This window comes from Martes martes, assembly GCF_963455335.1.
Source record: "Martes martes genome assembly, chromosome: 3".
Taxonomy (NCBI): Eukaryota; Metazoa; Chordata; class Mammalia; order Carnivora; family Mustelidae; genus Martes; species Martes martes.
The window spans coordinates 178070285-178094003 of record NC_137890.1 but is presented as its reverse complement, the minus strand read 5'-3'; positions in this window follow the sequence as shown (position 1 = coordinate 178094003).

Here is a 23719-nt window from a genome sequence, read left to right as displayed (position 1 = left end):
AATAGCTCTTAGAACAAAAAAACCATATTGCTGACCATTCAGTGTACACAAAGAGCTCTTCTTCTCTAATTGTTCTATATAATTTTTGCTCATAAAACCCTCCACTGCTCGATTGCTGTCTGTATTAGTGGACTACCATAGTGTGGCAGCAAGAGGTGAAGTACGCTTTACCTTGACCACCTGGTTGTTTTTCTCCCTTAAACACCTTGATGAAAATAATGAATTGCTTCTTTGGCATTGAATGTCACAGAAACTCCCAAGACCAATATGCTAAAGATGAGTATTTCACACTCGATTGCCGTCCTTGTCTTGGGTGCTCTCTCTAGACTCAGGTTGGGTGTCGGTGATCCTCTATAGGTCTTAGTGATCACTGAACCCCTGTGGGATGTGTGGTTATCTTCTACGGATATGAGGAGCAACACCAGGGATTCCTTCTCTCAGAGAAAGTTATCTAGAACCAGTCTGTATTTGTCAGGGTCAGACTAAGTTACTGTAACAAAGAGACCCAAACATACTATGGTACAAATACACTGAAGTTTTCTTCTTTTTTTGCATAACAATCCAGAGGTGAGAATGAGAAGTGTTGGACAAGTGGATGGCCCTGCCCCACTAGCAATCTAGGGTCTTAGGTTCACTGAGACTTGTTGCTTTGCCTTCCCCTTGATTATTGTCCACAGCTGCATGGCTAAAGCCATACCATAAGCATCACATCATCTTTCCAGCCCAAGGAAAGAGGAAAAGAGGGAATTGAGGGGAACCAGTGTCCATTTAGAAGATGTAACACAGAAGTTGCTTATCGTTTTGGCTAAAATATCATCGCATGACCATACTCACCTTCAAGGAAATCTGGAAAATATAGTCTCTAGTTGAGTGACCACGTATCTAGGAAAAATTCAGAGTTTTCTAGTACTAAAAGGAAGATGGTGAAAATAGTGATATTGGGGAGGCATATGGTTATCTCTCCCTTTTGATTTTCTTTAGTGACCGCTTGTCTTTCTCTGAGGTGAGTTTCATCTTATGAGGTGTTTAGGAAGGGGTCACTGTATCTTACTGATGATGCCCAGATGGTGACTGTTCATTGCTGAGAAAGAAACCATTGGAAACTACAAATTTCAAGTGTCATGTTTAAACTGATACAATTTGAATATTTCATACATTTCTGTTATTCATACATGAATACACTTCAATCTTAATGTAGCAAATGCAATATGGTGGTAATTACATTGTCTATCATATTTACCATCCTCTCTCAAAATATATCCAAGGGAAACATAAAATATAATGTTGAAATTTTTTCCGTAATGTTCCACAAACTTGTCCCTGGAACATGACGATTAACTAAGGAATAAATGATGACTCTTGAAATTGTCAATGGGGTGTTTTGTTTACTTAACACTTAAAGAAGATATATTAAGAGTATTTGTATTTGTATTTCAAAATGGGAAGTTTTGGGGCACCTGGGTGGCTCAGTGGATTAAAGCCTCTGCCTTCGGCTCAGGTCATCATCTCGGGGTCCTGGGATCAAGCCCCACATCGGGCTCTCTGCTCAACAGGGAGCCTGCTTCCCCCTCTCTCTGTCTCTGCCTGCCTCTCTGCCTACTTGTGATACCTGTCTGTCAAATAAATAAATAAAATCTTTTAAAAAAAAAACAAACAAAATTGGAAGTTTTGTGTCTTTTGAGTCAGATGATTTGGGTTTTTGTTTTCTACTGCAATGTTAAAATGGCAATTTTCTGTAGGGTTTCCATGACGTTCCTTAATGGGTTGGTACTGATGAATTGAGAGGGCTTAGTCTTTGGACGTTTAGGAGATACCAGGATTTTCTATCTGAGATTCCAAAAGAACAATTTGGAATCATTCACGGATCTTCACACTTTTATTACAGCACTAACAATATTATCCCTTTAGAATATGGTTACCTATCTTTCTCCCCAATAGACCGCGAACTCCTTGGGGAAAGGACTTTTCCAACTTTGGGTCTCCTGGGCCCAGTGCACACTTGGCACAAGTTTGGGGTTATTTGAAATGTTGAATGAATGGATGAGGGAGAGGGCAAGTGGGGCAACAGGGGTGAGAAAACCTTTTAGCTTATCAAGATGTAAGGAGGAAAATATGGTCATGGATACAACAAGTCCAGGGAGCTCCTACCTGATGGCTCTTTTCTCATGGGGTATAAGGAGCTATCTCCAGCTGTTAGTGAGTGGGGACAGGGAGATAAGAATTTTGAGAGAGTGGAAAACTTTGAAGTGGTTACTTGGAAAACACGAGACAGCTGATGGAGAAATTCCTGGCAGGATTTGATCTCTTTTACCTCTAGTCCCCTCCTCCTTTTCCCTGTTGCCTCCTTCCCATCCCTGATTAAAGATGCTCACATGCTTGCATCTTAAACACACAAAACCCTCCCACAACCCCAAATCCCTCTCCAACGATTGCCTTCTTCCACCTGCCTTTCAAGGACAAACTCCGAAGAAGGTTTTTGACCTCACTTCTCTACTTTTCCTCTTCTCGTTCCCTCTCCCCCACAGACTTTTCTGTATTTCCTTCATTGGAATCATTCTCACTGAGTCCTAGTGATGTCCTTACTACTAAATGCAATGCAAACTTGAGGTCCGTATTTCACTTGATTCCAGGGCAACTTCTGACTGCTCCTTTCTTCTTGAATATTTCCTTTTCTTGGCTTTAAAATATTTGTGTCTTCTATTTCTCTATCTGCTCCTTTCCAATATTCTTTACAGGCTCCTCTTCCTCTGCCTGTCCTTAAGTATTGGTATTCTCTCTTCCAGGTTTCATCTTAGGCTTTCTATTCTCATGCTACATTACCTTGTGATACAGTCTTAGTTGCTTTACATCTCTCATTATACCTTTATCTTGATGATTGCCTAACCCACATCTTTGACTCACATACTCCCCCTTGGTTCCAGACCCGTATATCCAGATGTTTTCTGGGCCTAGTCCTATAGAACCTAAACTCATTGCATCCACAACTCAATTCATCACCATTCTTTTGACACCTGTTCTTCCCCCATATTCTCTAGGTTAGTCAATGACATCTTCCCCCCATTTGGCAGACAATCTATAAGTCAGACATCATCCCTACCTGCTGGTTCTCCATCATCATTGTTTTACCTCTTTAAAGTCTCTCCCCAAATATTGTCACACATTACTGCTACCCTAAGCTAGCCACCTACTTCTAGTTCATTGCCTCTTCAACCCAAAACTCCACATTGCAACCAGTATCTTTTCTGAATGCCAATTTTATCATTTTCTCCCTTGATTACATTTTAAAGATATACCTTTTCCCTTCTCATGAAGTTTTCACTTTTACCAGGCTTATACACCTTCATAATTTGACCACTCCTATGTCATCTTTAACCATCCCTCCTCTGGCTCTCTAGACCATATGCAGACTGACTTCTTTTTAGTTTCTTTACCATACCATGTTTTCTCTCATCTCAGTGTGATACTTTTTCTATCTGGGACTCTCTTTAATCATTCTCTCCTTCTTTGCCTGGATAACATTCCTTCCTTCATTCCTTCCTTCCTTCCTTCCTTCAACAAATATTTTGTTAATGTACTATAGTGTTAGTGACACACTGTGCTAGGCATTAAGGACAAGGCTAGTGAGTAAGATAGAGAAGTCCCTCTTCACTGACATCAGGACAGGTGGTGTTCTAATCAAGCTTTTGTGTCGTCTACCATGACAGGCATCCAACTAAAGCTCATTTGTGGATTCTTCAGGGATGCCCAAGGGAAACTTTTCACAGCGTTTTTCTTATGGAGGGATACTAAGTTGCTCACAAATCAAAAGAAAAGCTCAATGATGAGGCTTCAGAGGAATAATATCCAAGAAAGCTCTAGGATCTCAGGGTCAGGAACCCTTGGATTGGTTCCTCATGTGCAATGATGGTGTCTTCGGGCTTACAATTCCTGAGTGTTCTTCTTTGGCTTCTAGATATGTGGGAAACCTGAAGCATATTTCTCAAGCAGAAGCTCCTGGCTAAGTCAACAGGCCTTTCTCACAGAAAGATAGGGTTGTGTCTCAGACTATGGTCTATGCAGTGTCCTGGGGTGGTGGCTTGCCAAACACCATCTTTCCAATTATTACATTCCTATGAAACTCAGGAATGCAGTGCACTGGGCCACCAGGACCAGGTGATCAAGGGGCAACCTGTGTGCGGATTGCACATGCCCACTGACTTTAGCTGGGCAGCTAGAGAGAGTAAGGGGTAGGGCATTCTCTCTGGCTTCAGAAAGGCAGCAGGAAAATATTGGCAGCAGAGCCTGCAGTCTTCGAGGAGAGTGCCTTGTCTGTGCTTGTATACCTGGTTTTCGCTGGGAGTGGGAGAACCCTGCAACTGCTTGCCCTTGACAGCTCCAGCCTGGGAACCAGGCAGTACTGCTACCATGCATGCTTTCTGACTTCAGCAAAGCAGTGGAATAGTGTGGCTCCTGGTCTTAAAAGGGAACAGGAAGGTGTGACCTCTGAGCTTGTCCGCTTGTACTAGTACTAGCAGCGTAGGTAGAAAGTGTAAAAAAAAGGTGGAGGGGGGAGGTCTTCTAGTGCCTCCATCTCTAGGGAGAGTTTTAACTGTCCCCAACCCCTCTAGCAGGTATTTTTTCATTAACAGATAATCTCCCTCACATATAGTCTAGGTGTGTTTTAAACTGCTTTTTCCCCCCTGGGTCTTGGAATAAATGAGATGCATGTGCACATGAGCTCTTTAAAGGGGAACTCTTCCTTTCCTCTAGCACTTTGGGTCCTTTGGGTTTCTGAACCAGATGTTATAGGAGCTCATCTCTCTGTGCAGATCCCAGGTATTAAGGTGCCTGATGTGAGCACCAACCCCTCACTCCTCCAAGAAAAGCACCCGCCTGGTGAGATCCATCTCTATTGTGTGTCCCCACCCATGGGGTCTGATTTTTGGTAAGACCCTGTGTCTGCATCTCCTCTCCCTCAATGTGGTATTTTTGTCTTTTGTTGTGGAATAGCAGTTCACCTAGTTTTCAGATCTTTTTCAGAGGAAAACGATGCACATGTAACTATAGATCTAGTGTGTCTGTAGGAGGAGGTGAGTTCAGGGTCTTCCTATGGAAGTCCATGGAGAAACACCTACTTTGGTAGGGACTTTTTATAGGCCAGTAGGGTGTTAGGGCTATATAGACACTAAGCAATCCTATAATACCAACTCTTTATTTTTTTTTTAAGATTTTATTTATTTGACAGAGATCACAAGTAGGCAGAGAGGCAGGCAGGGAGAGAGAGGAAGGGAAGCAGGCTCCCTGTCGAGCAGAGAGCCTGACGCGGGGCTCGATCCCAGGACCCTGAGATCATACCAACCCTTTATTTTTAAGGTGAGGAAGCTAAGGCCTGAAAGTGGTCATCTTGTCCAAAAGGATATGATGATAATGTTTCAGGAACTCTACCAGGCTGAGCAATTGAACTAGTTAATTTTTTAAATATCATAAGTATAAATCCATAAATGTTGGAGACCGAAAGGAAACAGTATCTGAGAGTGAGGCAGGTTGTATGAAAGTGGTTGTATGAGGAAAATCATGATATCAGTTTTGCCCCCTTCCTAGTTTTTTCATCAGGCCCCATGAGTAATATTGTGAAGTGTCATGATAGACAATAAAATGCCATATAAATGTGATGCTGCGTTTCTGTCTCCAGATAAGCCAGTTAAATATTAGCTAATTTTCTCCAAAAGCCATTCATGCTTAAGGGAGGAGCTTATTCTATTATAACCTTAAACTCCCTCTGTTTTCAGATTTCTTAGCTCTTGTAAGCATTTACAGAGTTCTAATGTAGACTAGGGTCACACTTCTATAAAGTCAAGCACCTTTGTGGGCTGAAAAGTCTGGAAGTTCACCTCATACTTTGGTATAGACCAAGGGACCTGTATTGCTTCTCCTTATAAGATATGTGTCTCTAAAGGACCAGAGGGCATGTGAGGGTGGGAAGACAGACGGAGGACAAGCTTAGTTCAGAGGCAAGCTCTGATATGTAGTAGGGCCATTGTAAATCCTCTAGGAGGCACAAGAATATTAGGCAACCCCAGTCAAAGACTGATAGAACACACCATTAAATAATAGAAGTGAATAACATACACTTGAAATGAAGACAAATGCATTTTAGCTTGATTTTATTTTCTCATTTTTCCTTAGGGGGCCAAGTTGCCTAGGAGTCCCACAAGTGGAATTGCTATTAATCACGATCATTTACCTTCCAGAGAGGAAAAAATAAAGCTCAATGTGTGCAAGCTGTATTTCTAAAACTCTGATACATTTGGAGACTGTTGCTTTATTCTTCCAAGAAATTACCAATTACAGAAGGACAGAAAAAAGCTTATAATCAGGGACGTAATGTCAGACTTTTTGGCACTTTCATTTAGGACATTTATCCAGCCAGCCTGGAAAAAAAAAAAAAAAACATTATTAGGTTTCCATTCCAGATTTGTTCCAGAGAAAGCTTTTCACTTCCCCTCCCATGACTCAGAATCTTAATATAAAACACACAGGGGTTACTGGGTAGAAAAAGAACAGGATCAAATGGGAATTTAGGGATCTACAATTATAATAAATATCACTCAGGATAAGGTAAGAATGATTACGAAGGATATCCCTCAGGCCTGCCCTCCACACCTTCCCCACCTAGCTGCTTTGCTTACAGATGTTGTGAGTACTTTGGGTCTGAAGACTAATGCTTGGTAGGGATCTGGTCATGCCTGAGGAAAAACACTGAAAGTTGAACCTTCAGTCAGGGCCCAGACCAACCATGGCCAAATTCATCCTCCCATAACTTCTTATCTTTCCCAATATATAGATATAGATATAGATACAGACATATAGATATAGATATATACAAATATATATATTGCATATTTAACGTCCCAATATTTAGAAAAATGCCCAGTAGTAAACTCTCATTCTAAAATAATGGTGTGATAAAAGCAGCTTGTGATCATCTATATTCTGAATAATTCAGGTCCAGTACATCCATGATATCTCTCTTTCTAAGCACTAATGAGATCCTTTTACTCCTTTTTTTTAATTGATTCTTTACTTGTTCTTGGCAGTAACAAAAAAAAATGGGTTTGAAGTTGCCTGATATGTGGAATATAAATATAACAAGAAAAAGATGAGGAAATTGGGGTGAAAGGGAAATTGGATCGCAAAAGTGAGAGACAGCCAGGGATGAGGTTAACACTTGGAAACAAAAATGATCAAGTTCTCTTGAAAGCCAGAGGTTGGCTATAAACCTCGTTCTGAGCTTCTTGGGTAATCAGGGAAATGGGATGAGTTGCCGTAGTCAGTGCCCAATAGTCAAAAATATACCAGTCATTCCTGAGAACTTTATACATCAGTTCTCCACATTTTATCTAGTAGTACCACACTTTTGACCATTTTTGCATCTCCTTCTGTAATAGGCTGGAACAGGAAGATGGAGCAAGATTTTTTAAAAACGAAGATATATTTACATCTTAGGCTGATTTGAGTCTGAGCTCCTGATGTAGCAGCAGTTCCTAAATTATGTTGCTCATGAGAATCATCCAGAGAGCTTAAAAAAATACACATTCCTGGGCCCATCCACAAATATTGTGGTTTCGTAGGTATGGGGTGGAAAATGAGAAATGGATATATATTTTTTTCTCCAGATATTTCTGCTCTAGTTAAGTCTAAAGATATATATTTAGAAACTTCCAGTTTGTCCTTGATACTCATCCTAATAATGCACCCACTTTGTTTCAGACGACTAAATGCCACTCCGTCCCTCACCAGGGAGCTTAATTCTGTAACATCTACCACGGACACGTGTGATCTTCCGATGATGGCCACCACGGCGTTTCCCTGCAATTCTTCTGCCCCCTGCAACCATTTATTCCTTACTGTTTTATTAAGTAGCATGCTTTTTGGGGTGCCTGGGTGGCTCAGTGGGTTAAAGCCTCTGCCTTCGGCTCAGGTCATGATCCCAGGGTCCTGGGATCGAGCCCCGCATCTGGCTCTCTGCTCTGTGGAGAGCCTGTTTCTTCCTCCCTCTCTGCCTACTTGTGATCTCTTTCTCTCTGTCAAATAAACAAATAAAATCTTAAAAAAAAAAAAGTAGCATGCTTTTCTGGGCCTTCTTGTAGACCGGAATCATCTCATAGGTTTCCCAGATTTTATTGGTGTACCCATTATTGCCTACCTTCCTGATGCTTTTGATCCTTCCTTCAACCATATGGCACAGTATTTCTCCATTACTTAATGTGGGCCACTACTTTCTCTAAGCTCCTGAGATCCCTCCTAGTGACAGATTAGCACTGTCTAACTGGGTTCTTGCCAAGGGTTAAATTCGATATTACTCTCCTACCTATAAATTCCCCCTTATCTGACTTTATGTTCTATCCCGTTCTTAATCCTTGGAATTCAGCCCTGTACAACTCTCCTGCCAGTACTATTGTCTGGGTTCTATAGATCCTTTGGCCTAGGATCCCTTTCTTCCTCTATCACATCCAGCACTTCCTGGGCCAAATTTTAGTATGAGTTAAATCTAGTTATTTGAGTGGCCAGAAGAGGAAGATAGGGCAGGTCCTGAGTAGAGTCTATGTTATCTTGGAAGGACAGAGTCCCTCTGCCTTGCCTTCCATCAGAGGAGTTGGGGTGGCATCAGCTTTTAACAGGGAGGAGTGGGTCACTTCTACAGGAGAGCCTGAGGACTTAACATTGTCAAGGGCATCAACCTAGATATCTTCATCTCATGTCTCAAGGTCCATTCCTTCCAAACTGGGCCTTGGCCTTGGTGTATCAGACCTGCCAGGGATGTAGAATTGTTGGGAGTTATACAACTCTTGTTTTTATAAGTCTTGGGCATGGTTATCAACTTTGTTTGCCCTCCAATGGCAGGAGATAAAAGTCACATGGTATGCCACAAAGCAGAATTTGGCTTGCACACCTAGTCTTTCAATGGTGTTGAAGGGGAATTACCCTTATTATTACCCTTATTATTACCATTTCCTCCATGTTCCTCAAATGCCTCATACATCAGACCTGTTAAATATTCTAGTTCATTAGTTTACACCCAGTGAAAATGTCTACACATACTAGGGTCCATCCATGCTCCACTTACCATCAGTGATAGGAATTATTGTTCACTGGCTCATAGATGACCCAGCTCCCAAATCTTATTGTTGAATCATTTTGGGGACCACTCCTAGCACACCAACTGTTCCAGATCAAGTTCTCTGGGAGGGAGTAACCTTTGGATAGCCTCTTGTGGGAAAAGGAAGGAATCAGGAGCGAGCAGAGGAAGAGATTGGGTTGTGACGCATTCATAATCAAGACTACAACCAATCCCCTGGTTTGCTCTGAAACAGGGGTGGCTCTGCGTTGGCATCCCAAATTGGGGCAAAGAGCCTGGCCTCACCTCTCTGACCAGTCACTGGATGTGGGCTGTTCCCAAGAAGGCGACAAAGCGAGCTTAGCTTAGACAGTTCTCTTTAACAAAGAGCAATCGCACCCGCAGGAATCAATCACGAGCTGTCAGCCACCAACATTCCCAGCAGCTGGGGAAATGAGTGCCTTAGTTCTGAAAGGGCGGGGAGGCCTCTAGATGGCCCAGCGCAGTGTCCATTAAAGAAAGGAAAGCAATTAGGGCTTTGAACTTTAAGTCACTTACATAAAATATGTAAAGTCTGATTTGTTTGCTGCCAAATAGACAAATATAATATCACAGAATCGTCTGAGACTGAGACTTAGAACACTAATGTAAATTTGGAGAGACGAAGGGGAAATCATTGGATGGCTCTCCGGTGATAAAAATCCAGACATTCCTCTTGATTGGGATCACCTCTTTAAAATTCTTCTCTCTTCTCAGTCTAAGAGAGCCTGAGGTTATTAATTACAGTTCCCCCAGGTCTCTATCCTGTAAGCACTATAGTCTATATTCTTAGAAACTACAAGAATCAAAAACTAACTGTCCTACCTCCTGGTAGGTGGATTGCAAGGCTATTCCTAGGCTTGATCAATGTAAATTCTTGTACTGATTTATAAGAACTAATTGGGGGGTGCAGGAGGGAGAGAAAAGGGAGAAAAGCACCACATTAAATATGCATATAAATTGTAGGATGCCTCTTAATTTCAGAAATGTTAAAATGTGCATAATTATGTGCCTCAATAAGGAGACAACGTGGTATGAGGCAGTGGTGAGTGTTATAATAAAAAGACACAAATTACGAGAAAAGCCAGGGAAAGAAAAAAGATTCCAGAAATAACAGGAAAAGGAACATGGGAGAGGTAAAATCTGAATAAGGCCTTGAAGGGAAAAATATGACACACTTAAGAACCTGTGTGATCCTATGGTTATTGACCTTTAAAACATGTGTATTTATCTATTCATCCTGGTCTAATCTAGTAGATAAAAATCACACTTTACTGTTCAATTCTTCATTTTAGCTGAGTCTCATAGTATATTAAATTTGTGGGGACCTCATTATTGATCCACTCACATTATATTGTTATTTAACTATTTAAGTGATATTTGCATATATATCGTGTTATGGTGTCAAGAGACCTTGCAGCAAAGGAAGCTTATTAAAATATCAGCAGAGCAAATGGTGTTTACATTTGCTTTGCTACTTGTTAACATTTTCCAGTTGAGTGTTGTAATCTGGTAACAACAGGAACAAAATAATAAATTTGTAACTAATATGACATAGTTACCTTAAATATGCAGGAAAGCAATGGGTATAAGGTTATTCCCAGTTACTATCACATTTCACATCTGTGTGTGGTAAAACCAGATAAGAAAAACAAAATTATATGATGAAATCACAATATTTTGGCAAACCCAAAAACATTTCTGAATTAAAGTGCCTGTTTCTTCTGCTTATAGAATTAACATGTGCTCATTGTAAAAAAATTTAGAAAACAGAGGCAAGTGAAAATTAGGATGAATTATTTACTTATAATTCTTGGGAAAGCCAGGAATAGCAATATGGCAATTGGAAACAGAAATAAAGTCATCATGGGGTGATTTTTGAGTGTTATGATAGAAAATCAATCAGATTAAAAGGCACACACCTGTGCATACACACACACACACACACACTGCATTCTATAGCTCAAACCTTCTGGAAAATAATAAGTCTCCCTATTTCCCGCCCTCACTCCCCCCACGTTTCCTTATTGGTCTTTCAACAAACTAAGCCCTTGTGAATAACATGAATATCCACTTTTACAAAGCTTATAGAACAAGGAGCTAGAAAGACTGCTATCCCAGGACATGTGAGGCAGTTTTGAACATAACAGGAAATTCAAGATGATTTCAAAGCTGGTGTCATGGCACTGTCCTGAGAATTATTGTTCTTCCCCAGAAGAAATGCCAGACATTGGCTGTGACACTTCAGCGTTGTTTTGGAGCAGGGCTCTTAGTTGTCATTGTAATGGTGATGTATAACGTATAATAAGATTTGTTGATTTAGGAAAACCACATCACATATAAAAACATCCATTTATAACCATTTGACCAGTCTATCTTTAAAGGGATTTGACTGCATCTACTAAATCTCTCTAAAACTAAATCTCCCTTGTGTTAGTTGTGAGTCTGCTCTGTAAATCTTTTGGCAAGAGTTAAGATAAAAATGATCAGAGTAGAAGTGAAACTTTGGGCAATACACCTATGCACTGAATACTGATGGTATGACATAGAACAAGAGCCATTTCCTGAAAGTGAGCTGCATTATGGAAGCAGATGGTCATCTGAATACATGTCATTCACCATAACTTGTTCTGAACTAATTACCTAATGCAAGAAACAGATGTCCGGGGAGCCTCATAAATGATATATGGGTGACTTTGCAGTGTAGCCAAAATTATGGCAGCTATTAAAATGCCATTGATGTCCAAAAATAGAAGGAAAAAGTATGTCAAATAATATTTTAGAATCATGTTTTCCTCAGAAATTCAAAGCATCTTAACGACAGTTACATGGCACATGCATATTAGTAACCATAAAATAGGGCTATTTGTGAGATTGCTTATTCTGTGTAGGTGGTTGGGGTGCCTTTATTTAAATTACTGCTTCTGCAGGACAAAATAGTATCCCTGTGACCTGTAGACTTAAATGCACCTCTGAAGGTTTTCAGTGTCCAGGTGGGGATCTGTTCTTACAAACACTGCAATATTTGCTGTGTCCTTAAAAGGAAGCCAGTTGTAAAACTAAGGTCTGATCTAAGCGATGAGCTCAGGTCTCTTAACTCCCTATTTACTTTGGTCTCTGATAGTTGAATACAAGGTCTGTTCCCTCCTCCTGACTGGATAGGGAACTCTGATTTGATCAAACACGTACCTTTTAGCAAATCAGGTCTTCTAAGTGCTTTCTGCTTTCTTTTATTTTCCCTTATTATTGAGAAGTGTATCCAACATTCTGAACTGTGTAGAGAGCGATGTAATAAGCAGCTACCAGCTACTAAGATTTAATAAATGCTGCTGTTTTGTCACATTGCTTCATATCTTTCATGGGAAAGTGGTGGAGAGAAGAGAATATTCTAAAGTTGAGAAAAGACTCTTCCAACCCCATTTCCCTCCTTCCCTAAGGGAAATCTCTATCTCAAAGTTGTTGTTGTGTCCTTCCTTTCTCTAATTTTTTTTATTTGACAAAGTGCTTGTGTATGCATAGGAATATATAGAAAAGATACCTGTATATATTCAGAATACACAGGATAATACAGAGAATTAATGGCATTATTACTATACATATTCCAAGACTTCCTTTAAAAAAAATTACATTATGTTTTCTAGGTCCTATCCATATGAACACAAGTAGGTCCAGATCTTCACTTTAACTCAGTTTAAAATCCATTGTATGAGATATACCATAGGCTGATTCACCCAGGTCTCTGTCCTTGACTGTTTTGGTCATTTCTAATTTTTCTCTAATACCAACAATACTCCAATAAACGTCTTTGTATCCAGAAGTAGAATTGCCTATTCATAGAATTCAACACCAACCCACCCCCATCATTTCATTTTTCTTTTTCATTTGAGGGAGTTATTTAAATTTCTTAATTCAATCTGTTACTATATAATGCAAATATCTTCTTCAATTCTATGGTTCATTTTTAAACATTACTTATGCGTTCTTTTACTCTTAGTGAAATTTATCAATTTTTTCCTTTATAATTGTGCTTTTGTTTTGTTAAAGAAATCTTTATTGCGTTTAGTAAAGAGAGTAACTTCTAATTTCTACTAAAAATGCTGGAGTTTTATTTTTTTCACATTTAAATCTTAAATCCATCTGGAATGTTTGGACATAGAATAAGATAAGGATCAAATTTAATATTTTTTCTATATGAAAACCGATTTACTCTTATTGCATATTCCATTAAAAAAAACCTGATCTGTAATATCATCCCTTTCATACGTTAAGTTTTTTTGTGTAAGACAGACACTACTCGCACTCACCAATATCTCGTTATCCTATCGTTTCTGGACATGTCAAACACTACCTCCCAGCTCTTCACTGGCTTGTCAGGGCCACATAACTAGTAATGGCCAATGACCTGTGAGCAGAAGCAATGTGTGTCAACTTTGGGAAACGATTAAAAAATCCTTGATCAATCTTTCAGCTTCCCTGAAGAATATGTGTTGAGATGGCAGGGGCACAAGATAGAGCTGCCTGATCGTTAAATCACCTCATGGTCATCTGTATAACAGCAGACTCGGCATGAGCAAAAAGTAAACTATAAGCGCTAAACCTCCGAGATTTCCAGGCTAATTTGTTGCCGTAGCTTCTCCTGATTAATATACCATGGTTCGGATCCCGGGCTCTCTGTTTTCTTCCATTGGTTTTTTGGTGTATCCTAGCATCAATAACACACTGTCTTAATTATTTTGGTTTTATGGGAAGTCTTGGTTTCTAATAGGGCAAGTCTCCATCTCCCTTTTCTTTCTTATCTTCTTTGACTTGTTACCTCTGCAGATGAATTTTGGAATTATTTTCAAGGGTAATGAAATTGCTGCTGAGACTATGATTAGAATTTTATTAAATTTGGTCTTTAAGTTGGGAAGAAATGACATCTTCATTATATCAAGTCTTCTCTCCAAAGGCATGATAAACCTCCATTTATTAGGTTTAACCATATTAAGACGTTATTCTCAAAATCTGCTCAAAATGTGCAAAACACGAAAGTAGACCAGAGCAAATGGAAAAACATCACATCTCTTGTTTTGCTTAGGACATCTCAACATAATCAAGATGCTCCTTCTCCCTAAGCTAAATTTTAAATTAATGCAATCCTAATAAAAATACCAGTATCAACAGCCTCCTTGTTGCAGCTAGGTAAGTTGATTCTAAACATAATAGGAGAAAATAAGCACAAAGAAATCACTAGAAAAATGTTGAAAAGGAAGAAGTGTGAGAGAAGGCTAACTCTCCCGGATACCAGAGTACATTCCAAAGCTTCTCTGATTGAAACTGTGGTGCTGCTAGCACGTGAGTAGACTGAACAATAGAACAGAAGAGAAGGTTCATTACCAAACCATCTCCATGGAGGATTCTAGTATATGAGGAAGGTGGTATCTTAAATTATTGGGGCAAAGACTGGCTTTCCTACCATAGGGATTTGAGACAACTGGATAGCCACTTGGGAAAAGATAAAACTCACAGTACACGCAAGAGTAAACTTCAAGTTAATAGAAGATCCGTATGGAAGAACGAAACTCTAGTGACTAGGAGACATGGGTGAGTTCCTCTATAATCCATATCTAGACAAAGTCTCTACAACTCTGACTTGAAACCAAATATAATAAAAGAAAAAACTGATAAACTGAAACTATCCCGTTCAGTAATTGGCCAAAATTCTTAAAAATGTCAACGTCATGAAAGACACAAAGAAAAAATTTCAGAAATTCAGATTAAGGCCAAAATTCTTAAAAATGTCAACGTCATGAAAGACACAAAGAAAAAATTTCAGAAACTCCGATTACGGGACACTGAAGCAACATGATAACTAGATGTAATGCACAATCCCGGGTTGGATCCTTTACTGGACGGAAAAGATACATAATTGAAATAATAGGAAAAGTTGGCTGTGGATGGAAGATTAAAGTCTTATGAATTGAAGATTAGATAAAAATATTGTTATTTTTGTTAAATTTCCTGATGTTAATAACTGGGCTATACAGTAGTTACATGAAGAGAATATCCTTAAAAGAAAGAGAAACTAAACTGTTAAGGGATTTATCTATCTATCCATCTGTCTACCTCCCTCCCTCCCTATTTGTTTATAAAGGTACAGATATTTATTCAGGGTCATCATAATCATGTATTTTTTTCCAGTTTTCTGCTGTTATGAACAACACTGTTGTGGACATTTAGGCATGTGCATTTTCGTGCACACATGAAGGCTTTTCTTTATGGTATGTACTTGAAATTAAACTGCTGGACTGCAGGGTATCTGCATTCTTTTACTTGATTGGAAAATGTGGGTGTGCCAGAGTACATTCCCACCAGCTGTGTATACATGTCACTGATGCTCCGCATCCTGGCCAACATGTGGGACTGTATGACTTTACAACTTCTGCCTATCTGGTGAGTGTAAATGGTATATTTTTTGCAGCTTCAATCTGCATTTCCTCAATTTCTTATAAGGGGACAACACATCATATGTTTATTAACTCTGCGTTTCTTCTTCAGTGAGATGCTGGTTCAGTTCATGCCTCTGTCCATTTGCTTGTCTTTTTTACTTTTAGGAGTTCTAAGTATTTTGCATACCAATCCTCTGTTTAATATATGAATTGTAAATATCTTCTGCCAAAGAGTGGATTATTTTTACCTGTTAAATGATATCCAGAAATTTTCAACTTTAGGGTAGTCAAAATAGCAATATTTACCTTCACGTTTTGTTTATTTGGTCATATTGAGGTACATTTTTTCCTCACCAAAGTCTATAAAGAAAAGTTTTATTTGAAACTTTGACCTGAATTAAAAAGGATTTTTTGGTTGTACTGTGAGGGATCTAGCTCATATTTTCAATACATCACAGCCAATTATCCAGGCACCAGTTATTCAAGAATTCACCCTTTCCTCATTAATATGCAAAGTCTTTTCTGTGATACATTAATTTTCCGTATATGGGGATCAGTTTCTGGACACTCTATTTTTTTTTTAAAGATTTTATTTATTTATTTGACAGAGAGAGAGCACAAGCAGGCAGAGCAGCAGAGGGAGAGGGAGAAACAGGTTCCCGGCTGAGCAGGGAGCCTGATGCGGGGCTCGATCCCAGGATCCTGAGACCATGACCTGAGGGGAAGGCAGGCGCATGGCCAACTGAGCCAAACAGGCGCCCTGGATACTCTACTTTTGTTTATTTATCCCACACCAATAGTACAACATCGTGCTGTCTTTTGTATCTGAGAGGGCAAGTCACTCAATCTTTTTGTTCTTTTTATGCAAAGAAGTTTTTTTTCCCCTTGGTCTTCAACACAGATTTTAGAATCAGCTTTTTAAGATACGTGAGAAATCTGGTTGAGATTTTTGTTAGAATGACACTGAATCTATGTACAGATTTGGAGAGAATTGATATTTTTACAAGGTTTCCCACCCAGGAATGTAGTACATCTCTCCACTTACCCAGTTTTTCTTCCGTGTCCTAGGAATGCATTAAAATTCCTTTTATCCACTGATTCTGCTTGCTGCGGAAGGCTCTTACCTCACATCAGTTCCACCTGCTCTATTTACTGGCAATATCCTCAAACTCTGATAAAACACACATCAGATCAATATTTTTAACAGGTTCCTCAAAACATTAAGAGTCCAGTGATCAAGGTTGAAAGTGATAGCTCTACATAGAAAAGAGTAAACAAACCAAATTTGCAAAGAAGTTTCAGTTTATTTGAAATTAAGGTGGGTTGAGACAATTTATGATCCTAACCTGAGGCATTCCTTCTTTATTAACCTCTTGCCTGATCTTATTTCTAGAACAATTCTGAAACTTCTTTCCTATTGGAATTTTCTAATAGAAGCTTCTATTTTAAAATATCCATTTAAGTCTTACCTTTCCCCCCCAGACTTCAAAATTACATTAATGCTTTCTTTTCCAATACCCCAAATGCTCAAAATGAAGACTATTTCCTCTGCATATTTTTAATATGAAAATTTCAAAGTCAGAAAATTTGCAAGAACAATTAAGATAGAAACCATATACTCACCACCCTCTCCTTCCTTCCTTTCTTCCTTCCTCTCTCTCTCTCTCGTTCTTTTCTATCTAGCTATCTGTCATCTCTCTCTTTTTTCTCATCTATCTATCATGTAATCTGTCCTTATGATCTACCTACCTATCTTAGTCTCCTAGGGCTGCTATAACAAAATACCATAGACTGAGTAGCTTAAACAACAGAAATTTATTTTCTCACAGCCTGAGATCCAAGATCAAAGATCCAAGATCAAAGGTTAGTTTGGGTTTCTCCTAAAGTCTCTTTCCTTGGCTTTCCCTCTTGTTGTGTCCTTACCTAATCTTTCTCTTCTGTGCACACTCCTGTCTCTTCCTCTTGTTATAAGGACACCAGTCCTATTTGATTAAGGTCCCACTCTTATGATATTATTTAACCTTAATTGCTTTTTAAAGAGCTATCTCCAATATAATCACATTGGGAATTAGGGTTCAACCATAAGAATTTGGCAGAATGGCAGAGGATCAATTCTGTCCATAAATCTATCTATCATCTCTCTATCTATCTATCATCTATCTATCTAATCTTGTTGAACCCTTTCAATGGAAATTTCAGTCATGACCCTTCATGGTTAAAGGCTTACATCTCCTAAAATAAGAGCAGGTTCCTACATAACAAATGTACTATATCACTTACGAAAAGAAACAATAACATCCTAAAACCATCTAATATCAACTCCATATTCAAATTTTCCCAGTGGTGAGTTTGCTACATCCAATTTTCCTTTTATACTTAGTAGTCAGTATCCTTCTTTGAAGAAGGGTTTATATCATCAACTAGGGATAAACTTTAGTTGCCTTTCAACAGCCAAGTTAAATTAAAGCACAGATTCCTACTCTGGGATTCCCAGTGACCTAAAGATACACACCTGGGAGTTTGGTGAACTTCTTGGAAATGTATATGTAAATTTTTCAAGGAAGAGAGTCCATGGTATACTCAGATTCTTAAAGGTGTCTGTCATTAAAAACTACTTTTTAAAAGTAAAATAAAATTTAAAAAAAGTGAAAAAAAATTTTTTCTAGTTATCTGGTGTGTCACATAAGGAGTTCCCCATGTTGATGGAAGCTTGAGAATTATACATCCTTAGAAATACAGTTGACCTTTGAACAACATAGGTTTGAACTGCATTGGTTCACTTATACTTGGATTTTTAAAAAATACAGTACAGTGTTGTAAATGTACTTCCTCTTCATGATTTTTTAAATAACATTTTGTTTTCTCTGACTTGCTCATTTATTATAAGAAACAGTATATAAAAATACAGCATACAAAATAGGTCTTAACTGTTTCTGTTATCAGTCAACAGAAGGCTCTTAGTAGTTAAGCTTTGGAGAAGTCCCAGAAGTTATATGTGGATTTTTGACTGTACAGGGGGTTGGCACCCCTCTCCACTCCTCCACGATGATGTTCAAGGGTCAACTGCATTGATATGTTCCATTTAAGAATGTATATTGCTCGGGGTGCCTGGGTGGCTCAGTGGTTAAGTGTCTGCCTTCGGCTCAGGTCATGATCCCAGCATCCTGGGATCGAGCCCCACATCAGGCTCCCTGCTTGGCAGGAAGCCTGCTTCTCCCTCTCCCACTTTCCCTGCTTATATTCCCTCTCTCACTGTCCTTCTCTCTGTCAAATAAATTAATAAAATGTTTTTAAAAAAGAACGTATATTGCTGAAAAAAGAAGGTTGAATGGAGTTATAATATTTGGGAAAGTAAAGGGAAATAAATACAACTATTAATTAGGATCCAATTTATGGTGCTATTGTGAAGGATAATAATTTCTTAGCTTAAATAATATTCAATGTCATGATCACAAGCACCATTAAGGGGAAAAAGTGACTGAGCTTGGTTTTTTGTTAGTCTGTAAAATTAAAACGTACCCTAAAAATTAAAGCATCATCCTTTGCAGACAGGCACTAATGACTCTGGGGCTGACAGGTTAGTTTAGTTCAAGCATTTCATAGATGATTAAAGTTAATGAGTGAAGTGTAAGCAGGACTCTACTTAATGAATGTGCTAATTGTTTTTCTTGCTGCAAATATTAGTGCTGCTTTTAACCATAATATACAGAAGATTAGGAGCCAATTCATTATACTTTGTTTAATGAGTTATATTTATACAATATAACGGCATTGTTAAATTCACATAGTACCCTTCTTAATATTCAAAGCACTTTACTAGAGTGTTCTATTTTAAGCTCCAAGCCATCCTTTGTCAGGAGGGAAGGCAGAAACAGTATGCCTATTTTAGCATAGTGGTTATGAGTGCAGACTCTGAATTCACACTGCCTGGATTTTGAGTGCTGCCTCTCCCACTTACCAGCTGTCCAATCTCAGAAGAGTTATTGACCTCTCTGTGCCTCAGTTGTCTTGTTCATAAAGTGTGACAAGTGATAGTATATTCACCTCATCAGCTGTTAGAGCTCTGGTGAGTTAATGCTTGTCAAGGGTTTAAAGCAGTCCCGAGTTTGCTGCGAGCCCCATAAGATTATCAATAATATCAGTTCCACCACTACCCTCGTGGTACACTCTTTACACAGTATCCACAGTGATTTTTTAAAACTGAGGATTCCTTCATGTTAACTCACTGCTTAAAATACTCTGGGACTATTTTCCTTGTGTGAGGAGTCAAATGCCAATGGCCATGCCAATGGCCAATCACCATGGCCATGTACAGTTGCTTATACCTCATTCTGCACACCCATCTCTCTCTCCACACCCCTATTCTGTGCTGTAGACATGCTGGTCCCCTTTCTACTTCTCAAACACACCAAATCCCTTCCTGCTTCAAGGCCTTTTCCAGCACTGTGCTTCCCCTGATCCTCAGAAACCTCCTGATCCACGTGTCAACTCAAGCCCAACTCAGGAACACAGGATACTGTCTGTGACATCCTACCACCTGCACTTGGCCGCTGTCATTACACTGTTTAATGAATAAATGAACAGATTTTTGTGAACCCTGGGGTTCGTGGCCCCCTATCATCACTGGTCCTTGCTTACTCAGTTTCCTCTATAGTACTTGTTACACAAACGTTGCATAAGTATATGCAGAGGGCATTTACTTATTGGAATACATTTCTTAGGGGGCATAAATCCTTTAGAACTCAGAGTCTCCCAGGTGTATACTATAATTCTTTCCATATGCTCTCTTAGCCAGTGGTTCTCAAAGCTCAATATATGCTATGCTCAACCCCAGAGTTTCTGACTCCGTAGGTGAGGGGAGATCTCTTCAGGGGGGTTACATTTAAGTTGGGATTTTAAGAATGGAAAGGAGTGGAATTCAATGGGAGCTGGAGGGAATTCAGGCGCAGGGAACCGCAGGTGCAAATACTCTGAGCTGAGAAAAGTATTCTGCTGTTTGAGTAACAGAAGGGAGACAGGTATGGCTGAAACTCAGTGAATATTTATTGGATTCCTTTGCATCCCTCAGACATACAACTTCGAGTAATTTAGCACTGCTCTATCATGATTTAGGCCAGAATAAACAATGTCTTCATTTCAAGTTGAAACTGTAAGCACCTGTAGTATCAAAATACAGGATAGCAGCCAAGATGACTGTAAATTACTATAGAATAATAAAATCCCTTCCTAAAATGTAATTTCTAATTTCTCAAGCTGCACACTTATGATTTATGAATTTTTATGTATATAACAATTCTGAAAGTTAAATCTAAAATATAATAACATTTCCTCATGGATGCAAAAGAAATGCATAACTTCCCTGCTTAGAGCCATTTATTAGCACTCTATAACCTTTAGGGTATTATCCCAAATCTTCAGGAGGGCACACGAGGCCCATCTCTACTGGCCTGTTTTTCTTCTCCTTTGTCTCCTAAAATGTACAGTTTCTGCCCCAACTGTATGGAACCCTTTGCAACATCCCAGATGGGTGTGCTATCTCATGCCTCTTCCATTACCATACAGGGCTCCTCTGGGAAACCTCCTCCAACTGCATCCCCTGAAGTTTGAGCGAGTCCCCCCTGGACCTCTGCCGTGCCGGAGCTTACTTCCTCCTTCACGTTATGATGTGTTTCCCTGAGCTCTTTTGTTCACTTCTCTATTCCGAGCTTGGCTCTGAGCTCCCAAAAGGCAGGGACTATGCCTTTATCCTTCTCCACTGTCCAGTGCAATACCAGGCCTACAGACTGCATGGCCCACATAAATGCTTACTGAGTGAAGGAATCAACAAATTCTCACGCTGCTGTCGCACACAGAGTTACGATTTGTGGTCACCTCAGGAAGTCAGATTTAGTATTCTGAGTGTTTATATTGCACAAAATGCCAAGAACCTTCTTCACACATGATGCCTAGACAATGCTGTGCGTGGGTGGCGTGCTCCATGAAGTTTTGGGATTTCTGACACCTGCCCCTGGATCCCGCCTAGAAAGGACAAATGTGTTGTACAAGCCCTTCCTCTATCTGTGGCATAGATAAGGAGATTAAACATTTCTCCTGTCACAGGGAGCAGTGTCCTTTTGGCCTTACTGAAGTCTGGGTTTTATTATTTTTTAATCACTCACATGGAGTCCATCCCCTTTCCATGGCTGATGCGTCCTCAGCCTGTGGGAACTAAAGCTTACATGTCACGCCCTGAGAAGTGTTTTCTGTCTCTCAGGGCAGCTTGTCCATTCCTTTGTAGCACCCAGCACAATCTCTACTCACATATTTATTTCTTTGATGCCTCCCTGAGAACTGGGTATTTGCTCCTCAAGAGGAGAGATGGTGGGACACCTGGGTGGCTCAGTGGGTTAAAGCCTCTGCCTTCGGCTCAGGTCATGATCCCAGGGTCCTGGGATCGAGCCCTGCGTCGGGCTCTCTGCTCAGCGGGGAGCCTGCTTCCCCCTCTCTCTCTGCCTGCCTCTCTGCCTACTTGTGATCTCTGCCTGTCAAATAAATAAATAAAATCTTTAAAAAAAAAAGGCGCCAGGCGGGGGAATAAGGTCCCTTTCTCTTCACTAGACAGAACATTTATGTTCTTCTTCAGCATCTGGTGAGAATTTGGCAGGATGAGTTTGGGATGAATTATCCTCTAAATATGTGTCATACTCCTAATGGCTGTGCCCAATTTTGAAAGAAGTTACATAATATAATTCTCAAAAAACAAACCAGAAGGTAGGAATTGCTATTACAATTTTACCGATAAGGAAATAGCATAAAGAGAGATTGACTTGATCAAAATAAGTTAATGATAGGAATAAAGGAATAAAGACTCGGGTCCTGGTTTTCTGACAGGAAGGCAGTTTTTACCTATACACTTGCCTTTAGAGATAATTTTAGGGGTGCTGAAATATGGATGGCTTTTCCAAAATTTACCTGAGTGAAAAGCCTTTTGTCCCTCTGGTCAGCATGCTCTAGGGAAGAAAAGGAAAATCAACGGGGTGGTAATGAAATGATAGTAGAAATGATCCAAGTGGCTATCTAGGCTTTCCTTCAAATCCCTATCGTAACCAAATTTATTATAAAATATCAAGATCTAAATGTAGCTCACACCAAACAATAAACTCCTTTGTATGCCATCTCGTCTTCAGGAAGGTTTTATCAACTGAATTCAACATGTCGATACTGGAGGTCTTTTCAAGAAAACTCAAATGTAAAACTCACTTTAGTCAAGATTTTATTTTTGGTTGGGAACCAACCAAAATGAGGCTCTGAGTTCATTATTCTAGTTTTTAGACTGCTCTTTCAGAATAAACCCAAGAAAATGTTTCATTTTCAAAACATAATGCTTTGAACCATAAGAGACTCTTAATCTCACAAAACAAACTGAGGGTTGCCGCTGGGAGGTGGGGAGGTGGGGAGATAGGGAGAGGGTGGCTGGGTTATGGACATTGGGAAGGGTATGTGCTGTGGTGAGTGCTGTGAAGTGTGTAAACCTGGGGCTAATAATACATTATATGTTAATAATAATTAAAAAACACACACACACAAAAAACAAAAAAAAACCATAATGCTTTGTACATATTAGTGTAAAGCACCATGACTTAAACTGTAATTATGGTATCTATGCATTGTGGCAAAAACTGCTCGGAGAACACATGATGACAATTCAAGCTTCTGTAAATTTTGATGAGCAAATGGCATTGATTCGCATCTTTGTGAATTAAAAAGTTGGGAAATAAACATCTGTGAACCTTCGCCTTTGACGTCATATTGTCTGCTAGCCTATAGAAATAACTTCTTGTCTGTTCTCATAATAAATTCTGATGTTTAATACAGTATCCATGAGACGATTTCGGCCACAATTCACGGGGAAAGAGAGTTATTGCTTCTGCCTGTGTTGAGAATTGGGGAGGCCCCTCCGAGGGAGAGGCATTTGGGCTGGATCTTGGAGGATGATGAGGACCTTGCTGGGCAAGTGAGGAGATTGTTTCTCTGGTAAGGAATGGCATGAACAAAGACTCAGAGGTGAGATAGGTCTGCAGAGGGTACTGAGAGTTTGTAGAAGTCCTGTGAGCATAGAGGACAAGAAGAGAAGGGGGAAGACAAAGGTGGGGAAGTAAGACTGAGAAGGTAAGTT